Source organism: Primulina huaijiensis, chromosome 18, assembly GCF_012295235.1.
Source record: "Primulina huaijiensis isolate GDHJ02 chromosome 18, ASM1229523v2, whole genome shotgun sequence".
NCBI classification, from domain to species: domain Eukaryota; kingdom Viridiplantae; phylum Streptophyta; class Magnoliopsida; order Lamiales; family Gesneriaceae; genus Primulina; species Primulina huaijiensis.
Window position 1 is genome coordinate 16,543,495 of NC_133323.1, and position 7,113 is coordinate 16,550,607.

Here is a 7,113-nt window from a genome sequence, read left to right on the forward strand (position 1 = left end):
TTGAAACCATTTTATTAAGTGGATTTCAATATTGTTCGTTAATGCTAACTTTATTAAAATACCAAGAGTGGAACCTTTAATCTCCACTACTTAAATTAAAATTTACCCATTAAAGATTCAAACAATTAAAATTAAAAAGAAACAAAAACAAAACAAAAAAGACATTGTAGTGAACTTGTAATTACCTTAGCTTCCCTGTGGATACGATATCGGACTCACCGAATTATACTACTTGTGGACAACCTGCTCTTGGGAGTGCATCAATCAAAGTGACAGCAAGTTTTTGGCGCCGTTGTCGGGGAAGTATAATTTAATTTCAAATCTATTTAATTTTGTTTATAGTTTATTTTTCTTTATTTGAATTTTTATTGCTTGTGTGTGTTTTTATTCTTTTGCATTTGCATTTGCATTTGCATGTGCATTTGGTTACGTACACTTAGTGGTCGACTCATTCGAAATAACCCTTTATTTTTACAAAACATGGCAGAAGAACTCATCCAAGAAAATGAAGATGAAATTCAATCTCAACATGATCATGATAAACGAAGAACACTTAGAGATCACATGAATCCTACACGTACTAGTGCACCTTCATGTCTAGTTTTCCCCCCGATGCATCTCATTTCAATTTTAAGCCCGATATTATCCAACTTTTAACCAATTTTCATGGCTTAGATTCTGAAAATCCATACATGCATTTACGAGAGTTTGTAGAAGTATACAACACATATAATGATCTAAATTGTAGCATGAACATTATTCGACTTAAGCTTTTTCCTTTTTCTTTAAAAGATAAAGCTAAAACTTGGCTACAAAATCTTAGATCGGGATCCATTCAAACTTGGGATGAATTAAAACAACAATTTTTGAAAAAGTTTTTTCCATCTCATAGAACAANTTGTGGACAACCTGCTCTTGGGAGTGCAACAATCAAAGTGACAGCAAGTTTTTGGCGCCGTTGTCGGGGAAGTATAATTTAATTTCAAATCTATTTAATTTTGTTTATAGTTTATTTTTCTTTATTTGAATTTTTATTGCTTGTGTGTGTTTTTATTCTTTTGCATTTGCATTTGCATGAGCATTTGGTCACGTACACTTAGTGGTCGACTCATTCGAAATAACCCTTTATTTTTACAAAACATGGCAGAAGAACTCATCCAAGAAAATGAAGATGAAATTCAATCTCAACATGATCATGATAAACGAAGAACACTTAGAGATCACATGAATCCTACACGTACTAGTGCACCTTCATGTCTAGTTTTTCCCCCCGATGCATCTCATTTCAATTTTAAGCCTGGTATTATCCAACTTTTACCCAATTTTCATGGCTTAGATTCTGAAAATCCATACATGCATTTACGAGAGTTTGAAGAAGTGTGCAACACATATAATGATCTAAATTGTAGCATGAACACCATTCGACTTAAGCTTTTTCCTTTTTCTTTAAAAGATAAAGCTAAAACTTGGCTACAAAATCTTAGATCGGGATCCATTCGAACTTGGGATGAATTGCAACAACAATTTTTGAAAAAGTTTTTTCCATCTCATAGAACAAATTCTTTCAAAAGGCAAATCATCACTTTCACTCAAAAACAAGGAGAAACTTTTTATCAGTGTTGGGATAGATATAAAGAATTGCTTAATCTTTGTCCACATCATGGTTTTGAAATTTGGAGAGTTGTTTTTCAATTTTATGAAGGCTTAACACCTAAAGATAGGCAAATAATTGAATTTATGTGTAATGGAACATTTGAAGATAAAGATCCAAATGAGGCAATTGAGTATCTCGATTCATTAGCTGAAAATGCTCAAAATTGGGACACTATAGGTACAATCGAACCATCAAACAAGATTCAATCTCCTATATCTGGTGGAGGTATGTACACTCTCAAAGATGAACATGATCTTCAAGCTAGATTTACCTCTTTGGCAAGAAAAGTTGAGACACTTGAATTGAAAAAGAATGGTCAATTAAAATCTGTTCAAGAAATAACATGTCACATCTGTGATACAAGTGATCATTCTACAAAAGATTATCCCACTTTGCCTTCTTTTAAAGAATGTATCAATGAACAAGCCAATGTTTTAAACAATCTCAAAAGGACAAATTTTGAACCATTTTCTCAAAGTTACAATCCAGGTTGGCGAAATCATCCAAATTTTAGTTGGAGGAATGATAATGCTTCACAATTTTCACAACCACATTTCCAAAATCAACAAAATTTTCAAAATTATGCACCTTATGTTCCTCCACCTAAAAAGAATTTGGAAGATATATTGAATTCTTTCATTGCAAAGCAATAGTCTATCAATACTCAAAGTGCTCAAACCATGACAGATTTGAAAGATACTCTTGCTAAATTTGCATCTGCACTTAATGTTCATGAAAAAAGTAAATTTTCTTCACAACCACAGCCTAATACCAAGGATCATCATTCACAAACTGTAACTTCTGGAACTCAACCGATGGATCAGGTAAAATCTGTTATTACCCTTCGAAGTGGTAAGGTTGTTGAAAAATCCATTATTGAACCTTGTGAAGATGATGCTAAATCAACTCCAAAGGGTAAGGAAGTGGAACCCATAACTTGCGAAGAGGAGGTTCAACAGAAAGTGTCACCACCATTCCCTCATGCATTGAAAAATACAAAAAAATCAAATTTGAATTCTGATATATATGATATTTTTAAACAAGTAAAAATTAATATTCTTTTATTAGATGCAATAAAACAGGTACCATCATATGCCAAATTTTTGAAAGACTTGTGCACTGTGAAAAGAAAATTGAATGTGAAAAAGAAAGCATTTTTAGCCGAACAAGTAAGTGCAATCATTCAAAATAATAATGCTTTGAAATACAAAGACCCTGGTTGTCCTACTATTTCTTGTATTATTGGAGAACGAAAGATTAAAAAAGCCTTGCTTGACCTTGGAGCTAGTGTGAATTTACTTCCATATTCAGTTTATCAAGAACTCAATCTAGGCGAGTTAAAACCTACTTCGGTAACACTTTTACTTGCTGATAGATCTGTTAAAGTGCCAAGAGGTATGGTAGAAGACGTGTTGGTCCAAGTTGATAACTTTGTATATCCTGTCGATTTCATAGTTTTAGATACACAACCTATCGAAGCTTGTAATGCAATTCCTGTAATTTTAGGTCGTCCATTTTTAGCAACTTCTAATGCTCTTATAAATTGCAGGAATGGAATAATGAAGTTGTCATTTGGTAACATGACCTTGGAGCTTAATGTGTTTAATCTTTGTAAGCAACCACATGACAAAGGAGATGAAAGTGAAGATGAAAATCTTATTGAAACTCTTGTGGAAGAAAACATTCAAGAAGGGAGTACTCGTGATCAATTAGATATTTGTTCAATTGAAACTGTTAAAGAAAATATTGAAATTGATCTTGATGATTTTATCAGGTATCACTCGTTACCAGGATCAGAGAAAGAATTTGATGCAAAATATGAGAACAAAGACGAACCACCCATATTGGAGTTAAAACCCTTGCCAGAAGAATTGAAGTATGCATTTCTTGGAGAAGATGAAACATATCCGGTGGTAATTTCTTCCAAACTAGCAAGTGATGAAGAAGGTAAATTAGTTGATATGCTTAAAAGACATAAAAATGCAATTGGTTGGACACTAAAAGATCTCAAGGGCATTAATCCACTAATTTGCACTCACAAAATTCACTTAGAAGAAAATGCAAAAACATCTCAATAACCACAAAGGGGATTAAATCCACACATGAAAGATGTTGTGAAAACTGAAGTTCTCAAACTACTTGATCTTGGGATTATCTACCATATTTCTGATAGTAAGTGGGTAAGCCCAACACAAGTAGTTCCGAAAAAATCTGGCATCACAGTGATAAAAAATGAAAAAGGTGAATTGTGAACAAGTCAAGTCCCATCTAGTTGGCAGGTGTGTATTGATTATACAAAATTAAATGACGCCACTAGAAAATATCATTTTCCATTACCATTTTTGGATCAAATTTTAGAAAGAGTAGCAGGTCATCCATACTACTGTTTTCTTGATGGATATTCAGGTTATTATCGAATTCCCATTGCACTTGAAGATCAAGATAAAACTACATTCACATGTCCTTTTGGAACATTCGCATTTATAAGGATGCCATTTGGATTATGCAATGCCCCAGCAACATTTCAAAGATGTATGCTAAGCATTTTTTGCGACATGGTTGAAAATTGTTTGGAAATTTTCATGGATGATTTAACTGTCTTTGGGAATAGATTTGATAATTGTCTTGAAAATTTGGAAAAAGTTTTAAAAAGATGCGAGGAAAAAGGTCTTATTTTAAATTGGGAAAAATGTCATTACATAATTACTTTTGGAATTGTTTTGGGACATGTCGTGTCATCTCATGGAATTGAAGTTGATAAAGCAAAAGTTGACGTCATTGCCAATTTACCCCCTCCAAAAACCATTAAAGAAATTCGCTCATTTTTGGGACATACTAGATTTTATACGAGGTTTATAAAAGACTTTAGTTTAATCTCTAAACCCATTTGTAACCTCTTAACAAAAGACACTGCATTTGATTGGACTCAAGAATGTCAAAATGCTTTTGATAAAATCATTCGACATTTAACATCAGCTCCTATCATGCAACCTCCTGATTGGTCTTTACCATTTGAAATCATGTGCGATGCGAGTGATTATGCAGTCGGTATCGTATTGGGTAAAAGAAGAAACGGTAAGCCTTATGTGATATATTATGCAAGTAGAACTTTAAACAATGCTCAAATGAATTACTCCACAACTGAAAAAGAACTACTTGCTGTAATATTTGCATTAGATAAATTTCGTTCTTATTTGATTGGATCAACGACTATTGTGTTTACTGATCATTCTGCTATTAGATATTTGTTGACCAAACAGGATGCAAAGCCACGACTGATACGATGGATTTTGTTGCTCCAAGAATTTGACATTGTGATCAAAGATAAAAAAGGAACCGAGAATGTCGTAGCCGATCATTTATCGAGACTAGTAACAGGATCATCTTGTGAAATGACACCAATTAACGATAATTTTCCTGATGAACATCTATTTTCAGTTACTACTACACCTTGGTTTGCTAACATAGTAAATTTTCTTGTGACAGGAAAAATGCCACCGCAATGGAGTTCTCAAGATAAAAGAAAATTTTTGAATGAGGTAAAAAACTTTTATTGGGATGATCCGTATCTGTTCAAGTATTGTCCGGATCAAATTTTTCGACGTTGCATACCCGACAATGAGGTAAGTAGTGTCATTAAATTTTGTCATTCAGAAGCATGCGGAGGACATTTTTCTTCAAAGAAAACAGCTGCAAAAATCTTGCAGTGTGGATTTTATTGGCCCACTTTGTTTAAAGACACCCACGAAATCTGCAAGATCTGTGAAAATTGTCAAAAATTGGGTGCGATTTCAAAAAGAAACATGATGCCTTTGAATCCTATTATTGAAATTGAAATCTTTGATTGTTGGGGAATAGATTTTATGGGACCTTTTCCACCGTCGTTTGGATACTTGTATATTTTAGTTGCAGTTGATTATGTTTCCAAATGGATAGAGGCAATTCCATGTCGAACAAATGATCATAAAATCGTCATCAAATTTTTAAAAGAAAATATTTTTAGTAGATTTGGAATTCCTCGAGCCATGATAAGTGATGAGGGAACTCACTTTGTTAATAAACCATTTGCTTCATTAATGAAAAAATATGGTATTACTCACAAAGTAACTACTCCTTATCATCTTCAAACAAATGGACAAGTTGAATTAGCTAATAGGGAGATAAAACAAATTTTGGAAAAAACTGTTAACTCAAATAGAAAAGATTGGTCTCTGCGACTTAATGATGCACTTTGGGCATATCGAACAGCTTTTAAAACATCATTGAATATGTCTCCCTATAGGTTGGTTTATGGAAAACATTTTTATTTGCCTGTGGAATTTGAACATAAAGCTTATTGGGCGATCAAAACTTTAAATTCAAGCATGGATGATGCCAAAAAATTGCGTAAATTGCAACTTAATGAACTCAGAAATGACGCGTATGAGAATTCAAGGATTTATAAAGCAAAAATCAAATCATTTAATGATAAAACAATTCTTAGAAAATCTTATGAGATTGGTAAAAAAGTTTTGCTTTATAATCCTCGACTTCACATATTCCCAGGAAAATTACGATCAAGATGGACAGGCCCATATGTTGTAAAGCATGTGTATACTTATGGAGCTGTGGATATTAAAAATCCTAAAAATGGTGATTCTTTTAAAGTAAATGGACAAAGGCTTAAACCATTTTTAGAAAATGAAATTTTTCAAGAAGAGTTTATTTCCCTTTCTGATCCTTGATTTTTTTTGTGTTGCATTTAATTTTGTTTGTTTTTTTTTCAGGTTTCCTTAATCTTTTATTTTCCCGGTTAAATGGCGGATAACGGTGTGAAAGATTGAGATTGCTAATGCAAAAAGGAATTCCAGAAGATATTCTTCATGTAATAGAAGCTAAGGTCCGATTAAGAGGAGAAGTTCCACAATCATTGCTCATTCGGTATTTGCCTGGATTAGGAAAAAGTAATTATGCGAAAAAACGAAGGGCCAAAAAGTTTAGGGGTTTGTCATATATGTGCAAGATGGACTTGTGACAAACGATGAAGATCTTTGGGATGTGTTTTCAATAACAGAGAAGATAAAATTGGTTTCATTAAGAATGGGCTGAGTAAGGAGTCTTTAGATAAAATCTTATTGACTCTTGAGACGCATTCTAGTGGACATGTGCATATTGAACTTCTCCGTTTATGGAAACAATTCCAAGATGAGCGTCATAGTCTTGGGAATCCGACTAAAAAAGACCGTGTTTGCCAATTTATAAGAAAATTGGATGGGAAGCATATCCTCGACTCATAGAAGGCGTTGAAGCCGTTTCTGGACGTAAAACCAGAGGAAAATTGTGAGCCACAATCACACTACTGTTTACATGCATGTGTGTCATTATTGTTTTTACTGTTTATTCTGTTTACAACTGTGACCCATAGTTTTGTCCTGATAACATATTACCCCTATAAAATCTCTCATCTTTCTCTCTATTTT